Source organism: Trachemys scripta, chromosome 5 (assembly GCF_013100865.1).
Source record: "Trachemys scripta elegans isolate TJP31775 chromosome 5, CAS_Tse_1.0, whole genome shotgun sequence".
NCBI lineage: Eukaryota > Metazoa > Chordata > Testudines > Emydidae > Trachemys > Trachemys scripta.
The window spans coordinates 59,979,564-60,003,555 of record NC_048302.1 but is presented as its reverse complement, the minus strand read 5'-3'; the positions used below and the strand labels follow the sequence as shown (position 1 = coordinate 60,003,555).

Genomic DNA, 23,992 nt, shown 5'->3' with positions numbered 1-23,992 from the left:
TCAAGTAGGAAAGGCAAAACAATGACAAAGATAAAGTAATGTCATAGAGAATACCAAGGCTCTTTACACAAACAATGGGGGGTTCCTGGCTCCCTCCAATCTGGCAAAGCCTCCTCTTCTCAGGCCAGACCTAAGATCAAAGAGGATACTAAAAGCTTACAAAGGTACTAGCCTCCAGAAATGGAGGGAGAAGTTGTCTGCCACTGCAGGCTGACACAGACTGAGGTAGAGTCAGGATCTGCACTGCAGCAAGCTGGCTAGCACTTGATCCATAAGAGGAACAGGGAGGAACACCACGGCTAAATCCCATCTACATAGCAGAGTTTGGGGAGAATGCCAGGTGTAGGTAAAACAGCATACATATAGGTCTCTTTGTTGTTTTAAATCAATTTCTCTGAGCAATATGTACATTTTGGAAGTAAAGCACACTTTGCTATGAAGAAACTGCTTCTGTGTCTCTGCATATTATTACTTTCCACAGGCTCCCAAAGGAAAATTTTGCAGGCGCCAAATCCATTGGGCCCAGTAGGTATCCCTGTTGGCAACAACAGGGATGTAACCCGGAGAGCAGCTGGATTATGGGATTCCATCCCAAAGAAAAGTGAAGCGCAAGGAGGACTGGAAGAGGGTCTCAGAAGGGGCAGCCTATCCAGGGACTGTGACAAGAGTATTATGACATGACATAGAATTGGCAGGCTCCTTTTTTTTTGTTGTGACCCAACAGCTAAAGTAATAATAGATGTACTGAACAGAGATCAAAAAATAATTTTAAGATTTATCAGACTTAAGGCCATTCAACACCATTTCCCACTCACCATTTAAAAAAAAAAAAAAGCAAAAGCAATTTCTGTGCTTACTCATTATTTTCTTAACATATAAATTGGGTAAGTCATCTGTTGCCGAGGCACTTATTATTTCATTACATTTAGAGACAGAATGAATTTCCAGAAGTCTCATTACACTGGAGACTGGGGTAATACGATAATGACTGCTTGAAGACTCTGATATTAAGAGACTAGATGGCTCTGGGAATCATAATGAGATATGCAAACTTTCTACCTATTTATCTAGATTTTTTGACCATGCTCATCATAGGTTACCAGTTAGATTCCAGCCAAATGATCAAAGCTGATTTAATCTGATTGCTCTTTGGTGGTCTTGTGACAGGATGACCGGTTCTAAGAATCTATGCGTAGGTGCAGAGCTCCTCTACTAGTTCACACTGGCACTCTTACAATTAGCTCCAAGCCATGATATAAAGCAATGTGAATGTCTATCAGAGACAGAAGGGAGTAGAGATAGAGGAATCTTGAGGACAGCAACCCTAAAAACAGCCCAAGAACAACCCCGACCCAGCTTCAGGAAAGCATTTAGACAACCGCTTAATCCATTCCTATTCAGGACAGCACTTACTTAAAGTTATGCATGTAACTGAGTATTGTCCCGAATAGGAAATGTTTTACTAAACCACTTTCTCTGGGAGGAAGTTTACATTAGAAACCCCATAAAGGATGGTTAAACCTTATTGTGTGTGTTGTGTAAGGAGCCACCTGTTTACAGACACATGAGATGACACAATGAAAAATCCAAAATTCAGACTACACACATACTTGCTAGCAGGGATTCTATAAAATCTCTTACAGACAACCTATGGTTGTAGAAGACAGCAGCTCTGCAACTTGGTGTGCAGGAGCACTGCATGAGTGCTAGTGGGGAAAAGCATGCTAAGAAGCAACCCTTACATCTCTTTTGTGAAGTATGGCACACACTCCATTCCCAATGAATACCAAAGTGGAGCAGGATGAGGGCCCAACACCACCTCTTTTGGAATATCTAATGCTGCTGTCAGAATTCTGAATCTTGTGGTGTTTTTGCTCTAGGATTTGTGACTGTCCCCTATGTATGTAGGTACATAATACAGGGAGGAAAGAAGTCTTCAGCATCCTCTCCAGCTTTGTTCACTCACACAGGTGGAGCCAGAATCACAACCCTGCTATTTCTTTATTTTGAGCCCAGATCAGACCGGAATTTTTGTAATGTATTTAAAATATCTGCACCAGGAAATTTCTATCGAGACAAAATATCTAATTTCCAAGGGTGTCTTAGGGCAACAGAGAACTGAAGCAGTGGTGCATAACCACTGCACTACAACTATCTTTATAACACATTAATATTATAAATCTCTGCACAGAGTTTTCAACTCTGTTTATAACAAAGGATTAAATCCTGCGTTGCTAGTAGTACATCAAACTGACAACAGGAGTGAATTCCAAAGTAATGCAGCTCTGTAGCTAAAAGCCAAACCTAAGTTTAGCATTGAGGCTCTGAAAGCAGTTGTTAATATTTGACTTAAGATTATGAATGTTTTCCACTAGTTGTACAGTAACTGTTGAAATAAAATAGTAGTGATATGTTATATAAACACTTGCATAAGAACTTCACTTATCACATTTTTCTTCTAACATCAGATAGACCAGCCATCTAGTACATAAATTACAGCAATAGCAATAAAATTCTGAATACACCATTTTAAAATGGTATTGATTTTTTAAAGATAAATCTCATGTTCAAGAGTATTAAAATAGGCATATATCTCAGTGTCCTTGCTCAGTTAAGAATTGTCAGTCTCATCCTGCTATACTGGAAGAGCCATGTGACTGCTCGGAGCAGTGGTAAATCCTGTACATTGGTAGAAGTATTTACTTTAAGCATCATCTTTCAAACAGAGAGAGCAATGTTTTCAGATTTGGCGTTGGACAGGTTTAGGTGCTGGGGAACTTCACTTCCCATGTATATGATGCAAACTGTACCAGTCTGCAGTCCTGTATACTATAATAAGCAAATGGTAAAGGGATATGTCCTATATCAGTATGTGCATAGCTTTTTATTCTTTTGTTTTATCTTTTGGAAGATTGTGCAGTTTTATCTTTTAATCTGGCATTTGGTAGATATTTTTCTCCAATTACTAAAGATAAAATCTACTTCAATGCCTATATCTCCTCTGATCTAGACTATTAATGCAGCTGTTTCTTTCACCGCCCCAAAAGCCAGTTCCCAGTATGTGCAGAATACTTCTACCTGCTTCCTCACAGGTACAAACAGTCACATCATACTTCAGAATCGAACATGAGTGGCACTTCAGAATCAGTTAAAATTGCCTACATTGCTATTAAAACTCTCCATGGACTTCCTCCAGCCTCCTACATGGAGCTTTGTTTCTGCTTACTGTTCTTCTCACTTCCTCATCTCATCCACTTTACTTTGTTCCTAACCAAAGTCTGGCCACAACTGGAACAAGAGGAATCTTCTCCTTTCTAGTTCCTGCCACCTAGAAACAGCAATCCTGTTATCTCGCTGCCTGCCTTAGAGACTCACCATCTCTTTAAATCCAATCTGAAAAGACACCTTTTATTGCTTCCCTTTACTTTTTAATTCCTCCCTTATCTATTATCTACACTTATAATTGTATTACTTAACACTGTAAAGCGTTCTCAGAAAAGGTTTGTGGAAAATCATGTTCTGCTGTACTGTATTGACCAATGCTAAAGCAACACAGATATATTTTCTAATGCCTGTCTGTGCTCTCCTAACGGAATAAGATCTACTATGTTAATCTGCTCTAGTCAGTGGAATGCCTGTGGCTTGGATTTAATTACTTTTCTCTTAATTTTGGCTAGGCTTACATGCAATCAATGTGTTTTGCATTTAGTCAACAAATGCAAACTCTTTTCTAGCTTTTGCTTAAACAGAAACGCTATTGATTACCCTGTTGTCTAGCCTCAGCTGTGCTTCTTTGATTGAGATAGTGAACCAATGTTACCTTGCACATGATTAGTGTAACTGCTTTGTCTAAATCTGTCACTGATAGTATTTTTTTTTTTTTTTTTTTTGGTATTAGTACTTAGGAAGCCCTGACTGAGGTCAGAGCCCTGTACAAATATATTATAGTAAATGACAATACTTGCCCTGAAGAGCTTACAGTCTAAAATAAATAAGACAGATAAACATCAAGAAAAAGGAAGTATTACTATCCCCATTACAGATGGGAAACTGAAGCACAGAGGAACCTACACAAGAAATCTATGGCAGAGCCAGGAATTGAATCCAGATTTCCTAAGTAGCTTTACCACATGGCTGTCCTTCCCTTCAGACCATTCTTCCTGTATGGGAAAACCAAAATTCTATCTTGAAAACCATACTGTAGATATCAATGATGTTTGTGATTTCTCCCAACTGGGTTTTACAGGAATGTCTGTGCCAAACAGCAAACAGGGTCTCATTCCACCACATTTCAATTAGTGCAGCACTTTCAGAACACAAATCGAGTGATTTTGTACTTTCAGCAAACTAAATGGACAATAGGGGAAATAATTTAGGGAAAATGAGAGGAGTCAAAAGTTGGGTTGACACATATGTTCTCCAAATACAGTGAGAGTTAAAGAAACTGGCCCTGCAACAAATATTTTAGGCTTTGGAGTCCATGCAATGATGAATACGGAGCTGCACAGCTGTTAGTGAGAGTATTCAAGAAAACCCTTCCCATAGCCAAGAAGGGAGAACATGATTGTATATTGTTTTGTTTTTTAATCACAGAAATAATGACACAAAAATGCAGAATTAGCCATTTTTCCATGCAATAAACTGAAAATCTTGCTGAGGTATTCTGCAATCATAAAGCTCTTTCACGTGTAAATAGTTTCTGCATTTGAGGCAGAGAGAAATCAACTTTCCCTGAACTAAATGCGACCGTTTCTACCTGCATCAATCCAAAGTGAAATACAAGGCTAAAATGAAAACTAAGTCAAATACACATTTACCTTGGTCACAATTAAAATATCCCTCACTATCACACAATATATCCCTATACTGCAGTTTTTTTTCCTGACCCTAGTATCTCAATAACCACCGTGTTATAACTATTGCTATATGTTGGCTTTTTTTAGTAGCAACCCCTATTCTTGTTATTACATCACAGATTCCAGAAGTTTCACTGTAATCTCTGGAATTTGTGACACCCCAGCATGTCACTGAAATAAAGAGCCAGAAAGATTTCTGAAAGGAAAAAGTAAATGGTAAATAATTAGTTATTTTTGTGCTGAGCATCTCCCATATTCTGATTGGTGGAGACTTCCATTCATAAATGCACATTTAATTAAATTTTCATTTCAGCTTTACACATAGAACCAATTGCAGAAGGGAAATAACTAGAGTACTGATTCCAAACCTTTTCCTCACATTGACTAATTTTTACTCCCACCTAACTTACTAGACTACATGCATGAGTTGCTCTACATGAGAATAAGCAGTGCAAATGAAGCCCTAAGGGCCAGACTCTGCCATCTTTAATCAAGTCTTTGGAACTGGCTCACACCTGCCATGATGGCATACATACCCTGCTTTCTGGATCACTGTGTACTCAGCTAATGCACTTTCCTCCACTATAGGATCGACCAATTTTCAATAGAGTGTGCTAATACACACAGCTGTGAGTAGAGTGATACAGACATGACACAGCCCCAGGGGGAGCACCAAGCACCACTGTGCCTTAGAGATAACCTTCTGTGGAACAATTCTTCAGGGTGTTGCTCCCTTTTTGCAGCTGGAGAGGGAGAAAGTTGCTGCATCTCCTAAAAAGATAGGAGATGCTAATTTTGACTAAGTCTTAAGTAACACAGAGAAGCTAATTCAAGAAGTGACAGTAGCTGAGTCACTAAGTAATAAGGATCACAATATAATTAGGTTCAACATCCAATGGTCAGGCAAGGTACCAAAAAGTAACAGTCTTGCTAAATTTTAGAAAGGGGGATTTCCAGTAAAATGAGATCAGTCAAAAAGGCCTTCTGACAGAATGGAGTAGTCCAGAGCTGGGTGACCATTTTGTGCACTTTGTAAGCATTCCACATAGGCCAAATTGTGAGATAATTGATTAGGACTGAGTAATTAACCAGTTAATAAGGAGATTCAGCTCATTAGCTGAGGGCTGCTAAATAAGAGACAGGAAAGGAAACAGAGGGGATTGGGAGGGAGAGTAGGCAAAGAAGCCCATGATCTCAGAGAAGTGAGATCTCTTTATCCCTCTCCCCATACCTAGAGAGTAGGTAGAAGCTTGAGGAAAGTCTTATGCTGTGGGGACACAAAACTGTATAAATACTTTGTAAATAAAGCATACTGTGGTGAACTTACTCAGGAGTGTGTGAGGACTGCTTGCAAAGTGAGAGGCAGAGTGTGGGGCATCATACCCTGTGATAGGCCCTAAAGCTAAAAGTTAAAGAATAAAAAAAATTTAGAGGTGGCATGGATGCTACTTTAAATAAAATAAAGGTCATAACATAATATTAAAGAAAAAATAAGAGCAACTGCCAGCAGGCTCAGTTGTTAAATATAATCCCCTCTCCCCTCAAAATCCACACATTTTTATACTGTGAAATTTATCTAAAGGTGATAAAGAGGGCCTGTACAAGACCCTAATCATTTTAAAGCCTAAAAGTCATCTTATAGAGCTGAAGTGGTGCTCAGAACCTTGTGTGGGCCCTATGCCATGAGCTGAAATTTACCCCTAGAGAATAGTACTGCTCTGACTTAGACTATCATGCAGTAAAGCATTTCACTTTGTTTTCCTTAAGGGAAAAAATCCCACTGCATCGCACACTGCTGGATGTCAGATCAGTCTACCATTTAGAAATTGTTACCAGAAAATTCAAAACAAAACAAAAGCTCCTCCAAACTCCACATATGGAAGAATGAAGACGTATACAATACACACTATGTGAATTAAATGAGGAACCAAGAATGTCTAAAGAACACTAGCTGTGTATCTCAGAATGACATTATCAGAAGCAACATTGGATAACAGCATATTACTTAATCAGTAGTAATCAATAGCTGTGCAGCATGTATAACAGGCTTCATTAGAGAGGATAGAACAGTCTCTTCAATTGCTTCATACCAGCAGAGCAATAAACAAGAATTTAAATTAATACTACAAACTGCTGTATTCAGGAAAATTCTGGAGTCCTTATTAAACGAAAACAACCAATGACTTCAGGGTTTAGGTCCTGGTACAGGAAAGCGCTGATGCAAGTGCTTAAATCCATCATACCTGCTTGAATTTAAGAAGGTGCTTAAGTTCCAATAGAATTTTAAAGTTAAGTGTGTGTTTAAGCTCTGTATTCAAAAGGATGCATTCTTTCCTGAATTGAGGCTGTAGCTCTAAATATTATTTTAAAGTATAACATTTATCTAATAAGTATGATTCTGTACCATTGGTACAAATAGCCCATTTAAAACCTACTGGAACTCTACATTTTAAAACCATGCCAGGTTATTGAATATCTGCTAGAAGGAATCTTCAAATGTTACATCAAATGGCTCAATTTTTTTGTCCTTTCAAATTTATTTGGTGCAAAACTTCAATATAATGCTAAACAATTGAATAAATGTGACGTTGTCATAACTATGTGGACAAAATGATTTGAAAAGTGATTGTAGAACTGAATGTATGACTAGCAACAAAAAAGTGTTAGCATTTCATAACTCAGTTTTGAATTGCTAACAAAATATGCAACATGGCACCTAAAGATTTCTATATGTCAACATTGCAAAATTACATAAAACATATCTTACTTTAGTTTCCAGTAAACCTTTCCAGTAAACCATTTACAAATATTTTAAAGGCTTGTAGTTTCCATTCTGAACCTGTTTTAAAAAAAAATAAAAAGTTTGTGTGTATGCTGAATACAGACTTTCTGAATCTCTACAAAAGCTGCAAAATCCTGTCAAAATATATCTGCCTTATGAAGACAAATGCATTTCTTTAATACCTTTCTTTGTACCTAATTTAAAACAGCATTCTATTTGTTTCCCAATGTTTCCAAAAATTCTGAGATACTTGATATTTTATAGAATAATTTCCAAAATTATAACATTTCACAGCCAGTTTTTAACAAAACAAACAAACAAATATAATTTTTGTAACACAATGAAACATTGTATTGGTTTCTGGTTGGTTTGTTTTTACAGTTTTTAATCACAATATTTTAAGTGCACAGCATATGTATGCACAATGTCTGTGATATTTTACGTTCTTCTCCATTACATAACAAGGTTTCAATTGCCTTCCAATGTGTTCCATCAACCTAGCACTGTCTACACGGAGGTTAGGTTGGCCTCGCTACATCTCTCTGGGGTGTGGACAGACAATTAACCAAACATTACTCAGAGTAAGACAAAGATCTGTGGACATTTTCCTTCTTGTATTTCTTCTTTACCAATGGGACACAACCATTAATATTATCCTGTGATGTCCTTTATTCTTTTCGTCAGAAAACTTTTCATTATTTTAAATGCATACGCAGACATAGCTAAGTCAATGGTAGAAAAGATGGGGAGCCACTTTATCAGCAAAATAAAAAAGATAATAATCACTGCACAACATCCTGACATTCTGTGATGGTATTTGCTTCATGACAATCATTGCAGACTGACATAATGCCATGAGACAAACATCAAAAACATATTTCCTCTCTCCTTTCTCCTCATCTTCCCTGGCTGCCTGTAAATCAGAGGAATTTCAGTAATTGCTTTGCTGTCTTTACATAGTGGATCCTGATAGCTTCCATATAACCAATCCAGTTGCTCAATACTCCACATGCTACCTCACATTTATCTAGTGGCTCATCTTATGCTCTTATGATTGGTAAAGAGAATGCTGAGCAGAGCTACAGAATCCACAGCCATATGTACAGCCCTGATGAGAGACAAGCTGTCTTCAGTACCATTATATAGTAAACTGAATTTCCCATTAAGTGTATTTATATCACATTTGAATGGCATAACCCAGCATATTCACCTAGTTTTGCAGTTGATTTCAAGCAGAGAAGATTTCCATAACTGAAATCCATGTTTGTCTTGTACTATCATAATTGCTGGAAAAATCAGAAGTATCACCTCTTGCTTAGTTTAATTTACATGTTCCCTCGCCCTATTTTCTGCAATTGGGGGCTGATCCCATATTCCTAACTCAAGGAAACCACCTAATGACTTCTATGGGAGTTTTGCCTGAGCAATGGTTGTTGGATTAGGCCATTTAGAGTTACTAAAAGCCCATGTTGTTCACTGCCTAACTAATGTATTGAATAAGCAAACACCAGCATCTTTTGTTTTGTTATTGCTTTACATTTTCTGATGAAGAATTATTCATTTAGATTATTCTATAATTGCAGAATGGAAAGTCTTAGTGAGCAAATATGCTGTTTTCCTCAAAAAATTCAGTGTCTGTCAGAAGTCTTATTAATTTTGCCTAGACTAACTAATGCAGTATAGAGTAACCCATAGATCAACAAGCGCATAATACAAGCCACCATACTGTGACAGAGACTAGCTATGTGCACCTTAATATTCATTTTTTATTAATGTTAAATCTCTAGTTAAGAGTTTTCCTGCTGTTAATTCAGCCACAGAACACAAGAAAGCCATCTCAATGCATACTCGGCCAAACAGACACCTCTGAAAAAACAGCCATTTTAGGAGCAGCACTGACAGAGTACGTAAGATGCATAAAACTATTCCTTTATATTGAAGAGAAGCTTTTTCCAGTGTTTACACATTCATCTGATTTTTAAAAAGTTAACTACTAAGCCCTATGTTAATCTTAAATTAGAGCCACTGAAGCAGAAAGAATTCCATCAACCCAACAAAGAAACTATAAGCATATAGTCATAAACAAAAACAACTTTTTAAAATTAAAAATCGTGAGGCTGAAGAAATTAGCAGAAAAAGGCAAACTTTTAGTAAAAATGATTATAAAACAGTTCTTGGGTTCCATTTCTTCTCAGAAAATATGCATTAAAAGGATAAAACTGAAGAAATAGTGTAAAATTAGATATAGTATAAAATAATTATGTTGACTAAATCCATGTTTGTACATTTTATTTTATATATAAATTCAGAAAAACATCCAGAAAAAGAATGAGATAGCTACCCAGTCTGATTTCGCTAACTTGACATTTACTATCAATTGGTGAGGTCTTTTATAAAGGTACAATATACAAAGCTCCGGTAAGTGCACATCGTATCCTAACATTCCAGTTTGTTTGGAGATTATTTCAAATATTAACTTGAAATATACATAAACCATATATGTGGACTCCTGTTGGATTTACTATACATTTGTCAGTAGACCAGTCATGGGCCTGGGTTAAACAAAGTGAGCGTTACAAATCGTTATTTTGTCATCGTTTCCCATGTCCCGTACATATTTCAAGCCATAGGGTTACTGCTTACACGTCTCTTTGCAGAGCGATGAATCCTAAAGCGAAATGCATGCGGATTGCGCCCAACATACATTTCTCCGTATGCACTAATAAATATCGTGTCCCTCACTGCACTCAGCCTAGCTCAGCTGCCGCTGTGTGACAGCAGGGATCGGGCTGCGAGCGGGGATGAGCTGGAGCCCCTGGACTCTCACCGGGAGCTCAGCCTGGTATCAGCGCTGGGGGTTGCTGGCGCGTTTGAAATATTCCCACGAGCAACTGAGCTCGGATCGGCCCATTCAGAGGCTGCTGAGTGTGTGGAACCGACCTTGCTCCTTCCTTCCCACGAACCTGAGCGATGCTGCTCACCAAGTGCCAGCGAGCCGGGAGCTGCCTCTCGCCCCGCGGCCCTGACCCGTGTCCCCCGGGCTGCTGCGGCTGCCTCCGCTCCCTCCCGCCCTGACAGGAGCGTGGGAACCAGCCGCGGCTGCCGCGGAGTGCCCGGGAGGGGGGGTCCCTACGGGGAAAGGGAGCCACGATCCGCACGGGAGCTGGCCAGGGGCGGATCGGGGCGAACAGCGGGGGGCGGAGGGGGCATCTTGCCCCGAGGGGTGACGGCTCCCGGACAGAGAGAGCGAGCGAGCCGGGGCCCCTCGCAGCGCGCCGGGGGCGGCACTTACTTGATGTCCTCCCAAACCTCCGGGCCGTAATTCCGGATCACCAGCAGCTCCAGGGCGTGATTGACGAATCCGTACTGCGGACAAGGGGCGAAGGGGGGCGAACAACGAGGGGGAGAGCAGGGGTGAAACTGGAGAGGGACACGGGGGAGAATCAGTCGGGGGGGGGGGAGGGAGGGCTGAGCCCCTTCCCAGCGCTGCTTAGCGTCCCCGCTGCTCCTGGTGGGGATGGAGGTAACACACAGACACCCCAGAGCCACCTGTTCCCCGTCCTCACCTGCTGCTGCACGGGAGCTACCCAGCTCTGCAGGCGGGACTCTTCCCCACCCCCTCTCCGGCACAACAGGGCGCGTCTCCCCCAAACAGCGCCGCTGACCCCTGCCCCCTTCTGGTGCGCTACCGGAGTTTGAGTCTGTCCCCAAAGGAGAGACACTCGCGCATCTCGCTTGCCCGAAATTGCTTTTGCTCACCATAGCGCCAGCGCTGCGCTGCCCCCTGCTTTGTCCCTGTGCCGCGGCCCGGCCCGGCCCGCTCAGAGACTCTGGGGAAAGCGCCGCTCAGCTCCTAGAGCTTCTGGCTCCGGCAAACTCATGTTTGAAACGTGTATTTGGCCAGCGGACTACAGCCGCTCCTCCTGTCCCCTCCCCAGCCACACACTCCGCGTCAGGTGGGGCCTCCCCCCGGCCCAATCAGGGCTGTGCTAAGCAGGGCTGCCAGGGGAGGGGAGAGGGAACCAGAGACAAAGAGAGGGGGAAGAGAGCTGAGAAATAGGCTGAGAGAGAAAGAAGGTCTAAATTTACCAAGGGTCCCCGGTGGATTATATGTCTCTGGTCATTTTTAAATCAGGATGGGATTTTTTTTCTTACAGAGATGCTCCAGGAATTATTTTGGGGGATGTTCTATGGCCTCTGCTGTGCAGTGGTCATACTAGATCAGGGTAGGCAACCTATGGCATGGGTGCCAAAGGCGGCACACGAGCTGATTTTCAGTGGCACTCACATTGCCCGGGTCCTGGCCACCGATCTGGGGGGCTCTGCATTTTAATTTAATGTTAAATGAAGCTTCTTAAACGTTTTAAAAACCTTATTTACTTTACATACAACAATAGTTCTATATTATAGACTTATAGAAAGAGCCCTTCTAAAAACATTAAAATGTATTACTGGCACGCAAAACCTTAAATTAGAGTGAATAAATGAAGACTCAGCACACCACTTCTGAAAGGTTGCCGACCCCTGTACTAGATGATCACAATGGTCCTTTCTGGCCTTGGCATCTGTGGGCCCAGACTAGGTCAGTGCTAATCAAAGGCCTTATAAATGTATTCAGATAATCTGTCTGAGTCCTAAAATCTGATTTCAACTCATGACATTGTTACTAGTATTTACATTCATTTATTATAGGCAGAGCTGACAGAACCATCTGTAGTTAAGGTTTCCCAGCACTTTCCATTATAAGCCCCTCTTTTCAGTTGCTAATAACATCTAACTTTAACTCTGAAATTTCCCATACCAAGTGAATGCCTCAGGCTGAACTTCTGGAAAGTTTCAGCAAAAAATGCTTCACCTATTCCCAAGAATGAAATTAGAAAAAAAAAATACATTGTGTTGTCCCTGTTAAAAAAAAGTCTTACAACTGTTTTGTTGTGATGTTCTAGCACCTCCAATGTTTTGGAGCAGGGACTTGGAATTTGCTGGGAGGGATCACCCTGACACTATTTGGTTCCAGGCAGGGTCACCCTGATGTCAAGGATGTGCCTTTTCCTATTCCTATGAAAATCCACCTGAATTTGGACAAGTTACAAGTTACAAAAATCTTGGTTCACATTTCTCACTAAAGACATTCGAATTTGGCAGCTAAATTCTCCAAACATTCAATCAGCACCCAGCATGCTCCAATCCAGAGTTGCAGGGACTAAATGGGATTTTCCCTGCAATTGCTCCCAGTTGCTATGGCACCAGACCCCAGGACTGTGAGCAGGAAGAATGTGTCTCTTCTCAATGCACAGACAAACTTAATTCTTGCATTTCCTACTTTTGAGTGGTTCCCTTTGCAACCTTAACATTCTTTTAATATATTTAATTATTATTTAAACATCTAGGTGCTCATGGCGCTGTATAGACAAAGAAAAAGGTAGGTGCCTGCACCAAGAAGCTTACAATTAAAATTAAGCTTTACAATTTTAAGCAAAGAGTGACAATAACAAATGGAGGGAGATGGCGATATCGGTGGGAAGCTATAAAAGTGATGGCAGACCCTGCATTTTTTGGAGAGTACTTTCGGCCCAGCTTTAGAGCCAAAAGATGTGTTGCAAAGTGGCGGGTAATTTAACTTTAAAATACATACAAAATACATATTAACTTTCTTTGCCTCCTGAGTATATTATTGTTGTTTCATTTGTCTTTGAAATAGGAAACTGCAAGCACTGTGATAAATAGACTTCCACTGATGTGCCTGATGTGTCATATTAAAATTATATCAAATTCAAAAGAGGTTTAGGTGGTTTACATGCCTCCAGTTGAATTTGCCCCTTTCTGAGTACTGTTAAATAATATTTGCCAGAGCTTAAGGATCAGAAATATATTTCTGAAGAACACATTTATTGCCATGGGGATGCACCACATTTCAAAATGGTAGATATTTTAAAATGTATTTCCTTTCCATATTCCTCTCTAAGGCTTTCACCCCTGTTTATATCTTTGAATTATACAAGATTATACTGTCAGTTTAGTCAGTGGGCCTGATTCACCACTGTGTTACTCCAGTTTTATGCTGGTACTGGAGTAATGCAGTAGTAAATCAGTCCTAGTATAGTTTTCAGAAACAAAGCATAAACTTTTCATTAAAATATGATTTTTTCAAAGGGAGTTTCCTCCCCATTGGTTAAGGTTATTGAAGAGAATTTTTGTTTAAATGGGAGACAAATATATAAACTTCCCATTCCTTCATATAATTTATTTACAAGCATGCACATTCTTGGGTCCCATGGTTTATCAGAATTGAAGGGATTTTTTTTTTTCAGGAGTTCCTTGTTAAAATATTGTCTATGTATGGTTGTCTAGAATTACCGGTACTTTGTTCCCTTTGAAGGTACCTCTACATACTCTGTTGAATACTCTTTTTTTTTTTTGTAAAAAAAAGTCTTATGGCAATATACCTCAATGAATCATGGATGATATTCAGTCAATGGGAATTGACTTGGCAACAGCACATATGCAAGACTATTCCTTCTTTTTGAATTGGAGGAAGCACACTGGTTTTACCAGACATTTCCTGCTATTTTACTTCCTGCATAACCTCCACCTGCAATTCTGACTGGCCTTCTTCCTCCTCATTTTCAGCCAGCAAGTTGGTGGTTTCTCCCAATCCTAGGGCCCTTTTTGTCACTCTGCTTCTACTGCTGAGCAAGTTTGGCTATTTATAAAAAATCATCCTGTTTTTTTCAGTTGCTATGCCATTCTTCACTTCCTGTTCCAAACTAATTGTTAGGAAACCTTTGTCATGTTGTTGTGTTTCTAAACTAGGGTGACCAGACGTCCTGATATTATCTGGACCATCCAAATATTGGGGTTTTTATCTTATATATGCAACTATACATCTCCTGCCTCCCCCCCACCCCCAAAAAGTGTCCTGATTTTTCACATTTGCTATCTGGTCACCCTGTTCTAAACATTGCTGTGTTTCGCCCTCTGGTGAGCAAAGTGATTCCTATATGTACAGTCAGATAGTAAAGGATCTATTTGGAGGAAAGGTGCTATACACATGCAAGGTCATTCATTCATTCCTTTAACACATTTCCTATACTCAGAGGGAAACACACAAATAACATTAAACACTGGAGGGAAAGCTGGCATTTAGGCAGCAGGACCCTTCCATAGTTATTTCTATAGTTTTGACCTTTCACTTTATATTGTAAAATGGATTTCATTTTAGGAAGAATTAATTTATTTCTAGATGTCTCAGTATTGAGAAAGATGTATCATAGCACACTACTGTACTGATGCACTTCCTATATAAATCCCCAACATCACTTTAATGGAATCCAGTTATGAAACCTGTTGATCTGGGATGAAGAAATTGCACACAATATGACATTTGTATCTCAGTGGGTCAATCCATCTGCTAGTCTAGATTAACTGAAAATTAGAGATCGCTGGTCAGATTGTGCACAACAAATTTTGGATGTCTCATTGAATATCTCAGCTCTCTGATCTTCTAATTTAAATAAAACCTCATAATTATACGTAACCAATTTCATTTTCCCTTTGGGCACAGATACTCAGTGCTTGTACCCTGCCTAATACAATGGGGAGGCAATCTCTTTTCACGCCAAATAAATAGTAATAATAAGATCCAACTTCCTATATACACAATCTCTCAATTTCCTACTAATACAACCACTCATGAAAACATTCTTGGACAATGTCAAGAAAATTCTCCTTTGGACACTTTTACAAACATCTGGATCCACTCTTCATTGTGTGGGAAAATGTTATGAGTGGTTAAATGGACTCTATTCCAAACATCTCTCCATGTCAAAAGAAAATGGAACACAGAATTAGTTTTCCATTCAGAGGACTACAGCTTTATTTGGAATGAAATTAGATTGACCTCAGCTTTGCAATCACTCTGATTTATACAAATAAAGGCTCCGATCCTACCCCTATTAAAATCAATGGCAAATTCCCATTGACAACACTGTGAAGAGGATTGGGTCTCGTATTCTCAACATTTACTATTGGACTAGATCTCCTGATCAGTTAGGCCTGGGTGCTGATATCCTGGTTCATGCTGAGGTAAAGTCAACAGGACTGCTTGTGGAGTAAAATGCTTCTTAATGTGAGCAAAGGAATGATCACTAACAGAATCTGGCTCTTCATAGATACCAGTGAATGCTGGAAATGGTTGAGTACAGCAGCTACACTCATATATACTACAGGACTGCAAGGAATTGATTAGGCTTTTTGCTTGGAAACTGAGCAGAAAAACCATGCGGAACTCTCAAGCAAAGTGTGTAGTTTAGTTTTAATCAATGTTAAGAAGTACTTGTGTGATGGTGCACTCCATATGCTTTATGAAAATATGCTTATGAATGTGAATATGATGTAACTGGAATATGCTTTATGCAAAAGGTCTCTTGTAAGATATCATTACAAAGTTTATAATCTACTGAGTGTATTCATATTATCTGATTGCATGTATTATTTCCATATCTGAAGTTAGGAGAATAAAATATAATCTTGTATTACTAATGTAAACATATTAAGTGGAAGCTATTAAGGGTCCTTCAGAATCAATGAACTGTAAATGGCTCTGTTTACTTGCAAATCTTCCTGTGTACATGTGGGCCAGCCCAGGAAGAATGGAGGCTGGGGCCTCACAGGACATGTGACCATGTCACATGATACTGGAATCCATCTTAAATCTGGTACTTTTCCATTTAGAAGGGGGAGTGGGGACCCAGAGAGACAAAATATTCCCGCCTTGTGCCAAAGCTATAGAAGGGGGTGGACAAAGGGGTCTGCCAGTCATGAGAAAACCCCTAGTTACCACCTGAGATAGCTGCTGGAACTAAGAAGGACTGTACCAGGGGAAAGGATTGGGCCCAGACTAGGAAGGAGTCTAGTCTGTGAAAGAAGCTTATTGGAACATCTCTGAGGGTGAGATATTACTTGTAATCAGTTTCTTAATGTATTAGAATTAGACTTGCGTGTTTTTGCTTTATTTTGCTTGGTGACTTACTTTGTCTGTCTGTTATTACTTGAAACCACTTAAATCCTATTTTTATACTTAATAAAATCACTTTTGTTTATTAATGAACCCAGAGTAAGTGATTAATACCTGGGGGAGCGAACAGCTGTGCATATCTCTCTATCAGTGTTATAGAGGGTGGACAATTTATGAATTTATCCTGTATAAGCTTTATACAGAGTAAAATGGATTTATTTGGGGTTTGGATCGCATTGGAAGCTGGGTGTCTGGGTGCTGGAGTCAGGTAACCTGCAGAGCTGTTTTCACTTAAAACCTGCAGTTTTGGGGGTGTGGCCTGGACCTGGGTCTGTGTTGCAGCAGGCTAATGTGTCTGGCTCAACAAAACAGGGTTCTGGAAGTCCCAAGCTGGCAGGGAATAGGGGCTCAGAAGTAATTTCAGCACATCAGGTGACAGTCCCAAGAGGTCTCTGTGACCAAACCCATCACACTTGGTAACAATCATTTGTACTATATTAACCTCATTAATCTCACATTTTTAGTCAGAAAAGTTATCATCAAATACTGAAAACCAAACCCAGTGTCCACAGTTGTGGAAAAGTCAGTGACTAGTTGTTACTGAAATTCTTTTATATTATTCTTATGAGAAAAAAATACAAGAGTCTCAAACCAGAAAACCTTTCCTCATATGACTAGCTCCTATATATGCAAGAAGTCCAATTTTCTTCAGTGGGACTCCTCGTGTAAATGATGGCTACTCTCATAAGTAAGCATTTGCAGCATCATCCCAACTCAGTACTTATTTTTAGATCGAACTCTCATCTATTTCTACTTTTCTTTTCTTCATCATAGACCCTATTTTTCTTTCCTTTCTCTCTCCCTTTCCTCCTTGTTAGTCCCTCTGCCTTTTTCTCTCTCATCTCTCTTTTCATTTGCATGGATTCACTCATCTCTCTTTTTTTCCCCTCCTTGCTTATCTTGCAATATTAATGTCGACTGAATCCTTTTCTTTGTGCACTGCCTCCTAGAACCTCTCTTCCCCTGACACACATTACATACAATATAGAAGTGGAGGAGCCAGGAAATCACAAACAAATGTACCAGATGAACGCTCTGCAACAACACAGCAACCCCTGCAATGTGGTAGTGGGGAATAGCCACTATGGTCTGCTATTTGAATCCCTATGCATCAGATCAGACCCTACCTGAGCAGTAATTGTTAGCGTGTATGTGTAAGGTGGATCCCCAAACAACCACACGTTTAATTGGCCTAAGACTGATGATGGCTGAGGGAACATCATCGGTAAGTTTGTTGGCTTTTGTGGATTTAATGCATTAACCTGTGGCTTGCTTTATTGTATGCGGATAGTTATTTGTACTTATTGCACCTATTCTAAAAATGTCTAAAGCAGTTTTTAAAACATCATACCACTGTCAGAATACTTCAATTTTTGTCATTTTAAGCAGGAACATTTGTCATTTTCTCTTTACTCTACAATTGCATTTAATCACAAAGAACTCATTTTAGCAGTATGTGCTGTCCTATGATGAGTCTGACATCCCCTTTGTTCTATAGACCTTTCCATTCTACTACCAGAGAATGCCTATGATCATATTCTTTATATGAAATTAGTACAAAGTAATCATTACTATTATACTGTATTGATACAGTACAGTCTGAATTTTGCATCTTTAGATGTGGTATTAAGAAGACAAAAGTAGAGATTCTGAAATGGGGATGATTAGAGTCCGAATAATTGGGGCTAAAAGAGGAAATATGTGATAGTAAGAAGTGGCAATAGAAAAATGAATCAAGGTAGGAAAATGTCTGTGAATAGTAAGAAGGGAGTAATAGTATCGCGTAGATGGTTTCATTCTTTCACCACTGAGGCCTTGTCTACACACTGGTTTCTTTTTTGCGGGGGGTGAGGGGGGTGAAATCTCCCACTGTTGCATTATCAAAAGTGCAGCTCCCTTGGCTACAGGAGTGGCCAGTGATAAAAGTACCTGTGCCTGTCTACATTAGTGTTCCTCAAATTGCTGCTAGCAGTGGAGTTGTAACAGTTGAAATGCAAGTGTGGGGAGTTCCCTTAAAAAGGGTAAGAGCACATGCAATTTGAAAGGTCACAAGGGCATTGGTCAATTGTTAATCTGCCCAAAGGAGTTCCACAGTACTGTTTTGTGCTGTTTTATTCCCTCACCTGTTCAACCTTTATGTGAGACTGCTGGGGAAGTGAGTTGACTTGTGGTGTAGTGTCATCAGTATGCAGATTGCACACATATCTATGTCTCATTTTCATCAGACCCAGATCTTATTTCTAATTTCCTTGACTGACCTTGGATTTTGATGGAAGAATATTTCATCATTTGTAGAGACTAAATAAGTTTTGCAGTATGATTCTCTCCAAAATACTCAGGATCCAGATGAGAACTGCAATGAAGTCATAGCTACTCCTCTACAGCAAGGCAAGACAGAGAGCACAGAGAAGAGAGAGTGCACTGGTTTTTCACATAGTGGGAGAGTTTGTTTTACTTGAACTCTTGTTGCTCATTTTTCTTTAGGTGGAAGGGTCCAAAGAGAATGAAGTTTCTTTATGTGAAGAGTTTTTTATTCAGCAGTGTCAACAATATAAGTTTGCAGAGTTTAGACAATGATAATAACCCCTGAGTTGCTAAGATGGGATAGGGAAATAGTGCTGGCCACATCTGATTTTTCAGGATAGTGATTCACGGGAAAGTACCAGCCAATGAAAACAATACTTTCCACAATAATTATCTTTCTACAAATACTCAAGGGAGAAAACCAAGAAGCCAAATAAAGAATTACACCATAAAATGGCTTAAATTAAATCAAAAGGAGAAAAGTAAGGAAAACAAGAACCAGAGGTTGAAATGGAATTCACAGCAGTCATCAGGAGCTCAGTACTGGTAATGCTATAAGTGCTCTTAGAAAGGATGTCAAGTATCAGAGGGGTAGCTGTGTTAGTCTGGATCTGTAAAAAGTGACAGAGTCCTTTGGCACCTTATAGACTAACAGACGTATTGGAGCATAAGCTTTCGTGGGTGAATACCCACTTCGTCGGATGCATGACATGCATGACATGCATCCGACGAAGTGGGTATTCACCCACGAAAGCTTATGCTCCAATACGTCTGTTAGTCTATAAGGTGCCACAGGACTCTTTGTCGCTTAGAAAGGATGCAAAGGTGGACAGCCTATTGTTCCAATTAAACAGATAAGAGAAAAACCCCATTTGCACTTGAAATTGCTCTCAGTGGGTCTTAAATCCCTCTGATTTGCTCATATTGAAGGATTAACGTAAACATAGACCTAACTCAAAATACAGCATCAACAAGTTTCTGAAAATTTTGTTGATACTGTCAACTTGATGAGCATTAACTTTGAGAAGAAAGGTCCTGATAAGGCTTTTACAGCAATTTTGCATCATTGGCCATGCATCTTTAAAGGTAAGAAAAGCATCTTCAACCTCTAAATATCACAATGAGGAGATATTCCTATCTGAATAGCACTTAATCACTTGCAGGTAACCCTCAGTAATTTGAGTCACCTCAATGACTTACTGTTAACAGCAGTCCTTGCTATTACATGCCATAAGGCTTAATTTGGTTTCCTCGGAAGCATCCGAGAGAAGCAGATTTCCAGGTTAAACACATCACAAGTAGGTGCAGTATAACGTACATGACAGTTTGTGTTACATTTTCTTTTCTATTTCTTTTTATATTACACACAACACACTGTAAATTGTCAACCAGAAAAAGTTAGAAGCACAAACACAGTATAACAAAGGAGCATATGCTATTTTATATTTCCCTCCAGTACAGTAAAATATATAAATATGGCTACTAGACACACAGGAGTAACTTGTAACAGAACCACAGACCCCTTACATCAAATTCTAATTAATAATCTTCACTGGAAATTGCTTTTCAAGACTCCTTTGTTCAGGCTATACAGGGAAGTAGGTGTTGAGGATACAGGGGTCTCAGCACTGGCTATCATATACAGATCTGTTCAATCCATAATGGGTATTGGAGTTAATCTTCTGTTGAGGTTTTTGGGTGGGTAAGGAGGAGTTGGGTGTCACTTAGCAGGCTAATCTGCTACTGAAGAAAGCCGTCTGCTGCACAACCATGTAGGTGGCATTTTCAGCAGTTTGAACAATGCTGAACACTATGAATTTTCAGGTGGGTGTAATTCTAGATAGTTACAATTTTAGCTTAATTTGTATTGTTTGGAGGTGGTATCCTTATTTATAAATGCTTTCCTAACATCAGGAATGCTTTTCATTAACCATTTCACAGTTTAGTTTATCCTTCTATATTGGAAAAATCACTTATAATATTTGTATTATTATAGTCTGTTCTGGTCTCCTTAGATTTCATTTCTTGGTCCACAAGCTTATTAATAGGCTGTTCCAGCACATAACCAAATATGGAAAAAATGTTTCAGAATCCTGAAGAAATGGTTCCAAAAGAATGTTTACCTGCCTCTTTTTTAAGAAAAGTGTGTTGTTCAATAAGCACTGAAATTAAAAAATAATTCTTGTACTGTAAATTGTGTGCTGAAATTGGTGATTCATCTCTTTGAACTTGATGCTTGTCCTTGGGCTAGTGACAGCATGTAAAATGTAGTTAGGATGGCCTGTCAAATGAGGAGGCAGAGGTCTGTGTCAGACCCAAGGCCAGACTTGCATAACACCTATCCTTCTATGCCTGGTCAAGTCAAGTTTATTAACAGGGACTTACCCATAGGCTAATGCGCCAAAAATTAAATTTTATTTACTATTTTATTTTAAAAAAAATCTAAAATTTTAGAATATTAAAATACGTATAAATACAAATTTAAAAGAACATAAAACCAATTAAATCATGTATAATCACCATGACACTTGTCTTTTCTTTATTTTAGCAGCTGACCATGCAAATAATGCAAGCACTTGGATCACAGATACATTGTCAAATCCTAATAAATATTCTATTTTCTGAGAAGTCATAGAAAAAGGCATCCAAAACAGAAACATGGAACATCATTTTGACCACAAGTAGTAATACAAATTACAATGTAATAATGTGGTAGGTCTTCCATCTACTCAGAGCCACGTGGACAAAGGCAGTTCGATTACTCAATGCCACTATATCGGCCTTCTAAGTGAGCTGACTACATAGATTGAAAATGGAGAACAATAAAGGCCCTCCTGAACTTTTTATTGGACAAGCTGTCTAAATAACCAGGGGGAACCAAGGAGAGAGATTTGTAATGGAAACAACTGCCATGTCTACTTGCTTATTAATATTACTATCTAAACTAAACTTGATTTGGGATTTAACATTTTAAACTTAAATCTAATCATTTCCTATTCTGAGAGGCCTAGAAAATGCAAAGAATTCTGAATATACTCTAACTATGGAAATTTACATACAAAAACCCAACTGATCAGTTCCTTTAAGCATACCCTGGGGAAATGTTGTAGACACATAATATGAATGTGAAGCCAAATTTTGATATTAAAGTATTGCACTTTAGATAGAATAGAATTCTTGCCTGCCTCAGCTCTCAAAAGAGCAACTAAGATATTATTTGGGAGATCAAGAATCTTCCTAAAAAACTTGTTTTGAATCACTTCCAATCTGATGGGGTCATTCCATCCCCATATTTCTGTGCCATATAAAATTTGGCATCCCTGGGCCTCAATCAGTGTAAGGACTGTTGTTGCCCCCATGAGTCCAGGTGAAATGTAACACAGCTTGCATTGAATCTGAGGTCTTTTCTTTTGTCATCTGAATGTGTTTATCCCACAACTCATTTTGTGGGAATCAGACGCCTGGGTAGGAGAGACAACTAACTTATTCAATATATTGCTCATCAATCCTCCATTTATGCAAGCTCTGTCTTCGACTAAAAACAATTACTTTGATTTTGGAGTAATGTATCGAAAGGCCCTCCCATTGACAGTATGAACAAAATGCATGTAATAAATGTTTCAGTCTCACGATGTTTGTGATAATAGAACCATATTGTCTTCATATAGTAAAGCAGACTTTTGGGTGGAAAATACTGATCCCCTTTTAATACTAAAAACAACATAATTAATATAAAAGTTAAAAAGAAAAGGGGCTAAAAAGCAACCCAGTTCTTTGTAATTGGGATGGAATCAATTAGTTCCCCATCCAAGCCTATCCTAATCTTAGTCTCTGTTTGCCTATGAAGAGCTCTTAAAAGAAAAGGTAACCAGGAGGGATCTATTCCAGAGGTCTCCACTTTTCCCCACAGATGCTTTCTATCAATGGAATCAAAAGCCAATATTAGGCCAATAAAGGCTGCATCAGAGGGATAAATTTGTAGATCAAATAAGAAAGAATAAAACAATTATCTGTAGTGGAGCAACCATTTTGAAAACCAGCTTGTCCTTCAGCAAATAATTTTCTATTTTCTGCCCAATCCTCTAATCTCCCCAAAAGATATCTAGTATAATTTTTAAGACAACGTCCAACAAGTTAATTGGGTAATAATTCCCTGGACCGAGGGTCACAGACTGGGCTCTGCTTTTCTGTGCTCCAGAGGGGAAGCAATCTATGCCAGTCCTTTTGCTGCTGCAGATTACTTCCTCCTCTGTGCCTACTTAGCTGCACCATTGTGACCCAGGGAGCCCATCAATGCTCACTTGCAGAGGGCACACCATAATATAACTCAGATCAGGCCTGACATATTAATTGCTCCAACTCACTATTATCATAATCTGTATCCAAAAGGTTCACGCAAGGTATCATATGTAAACTGCCATCATGCTGGTCATTAATAGTATTATGTGGTGTATGTAAGGGTGATATATGAAGAATTATAAATATATGCTGGAAACATGTTTTTAAAATGTGTTTGGCACTCAGGGCTTAAGTCACCCTGCCCTAGACAAAGGAATCTGATTCCCCCTGCTTGAATATGTCTCTAATGTAAATTGAGTGAGGAGAGACAATGAAATTATATTTATACACAAGGTAGACAAAATCATCAGGCAACCCAACATGGGGGATGACCATTTAACACTCTCAGTGGGGGATGGAAGCTGCAGCTCCAGAAAACCCTACCGCTTGAAGCAAGGTCATTGAACTATGGAAGACATAAGCAAGGGTAGAGAACCAGGCATTACAGGATGGATACAAGAGGTCAGAGCTCTTGTATAGTTGAGAAAAGCGGAACCTTTCAGCCAAGGGGGTTGAAAGTCTCTGGAAACTGAATATAGCTGAGAAACCTCCTTAGACCAAGACTGTAACTTGCTGAAGTAAAATTTTGCTTGTTTTGTTAGTAACTTTTCCTATCTCTTCCACACTAACTAGAAA

The 23,992-nt window shown here is 39.3% G+C and overlaps 1 protein-coding gene across 9 annotated transcripts in view; it reads right to left on the bottom strand.

The window, feature by feature from the left end:
- Positions 1 to 11,554, bottom strand: part of GUCY1A1 (guanylate cyclase 1 soluble subunit alpha 1) — a 47,586-nt gene extending 36,032 nt beyond the window's left edge. For 3 of the 9 annotated variants that reach the window (XM_034772902.1, XM_034772910.1, XM_034772903.1), the window contains exons 1-3: positions 11,398 to 11,552; positions 10,931 to 11,058; positions 7,624 to 7,695 (exon numbers count right to left, since the gene is read on the bottom strand). The gene's annotated coding sequence lies outside the window, so the exon portion shown is untranslated. Of the gene's footprint in view, positions 1 to 7,623; positions 7,696 to 10,930; positions 11,059 to 11,397 lie in introns of all 9 variants that reach the window. The other 6 variants (XM_034772904.1, XM_034772908.1, XM_034772907.1 and 3 more) reach the window with 4 other exon arrangements.
- Between the last annotated feature and the right edge of the window lie 12,438 nt (positions 11,555 to 23,992).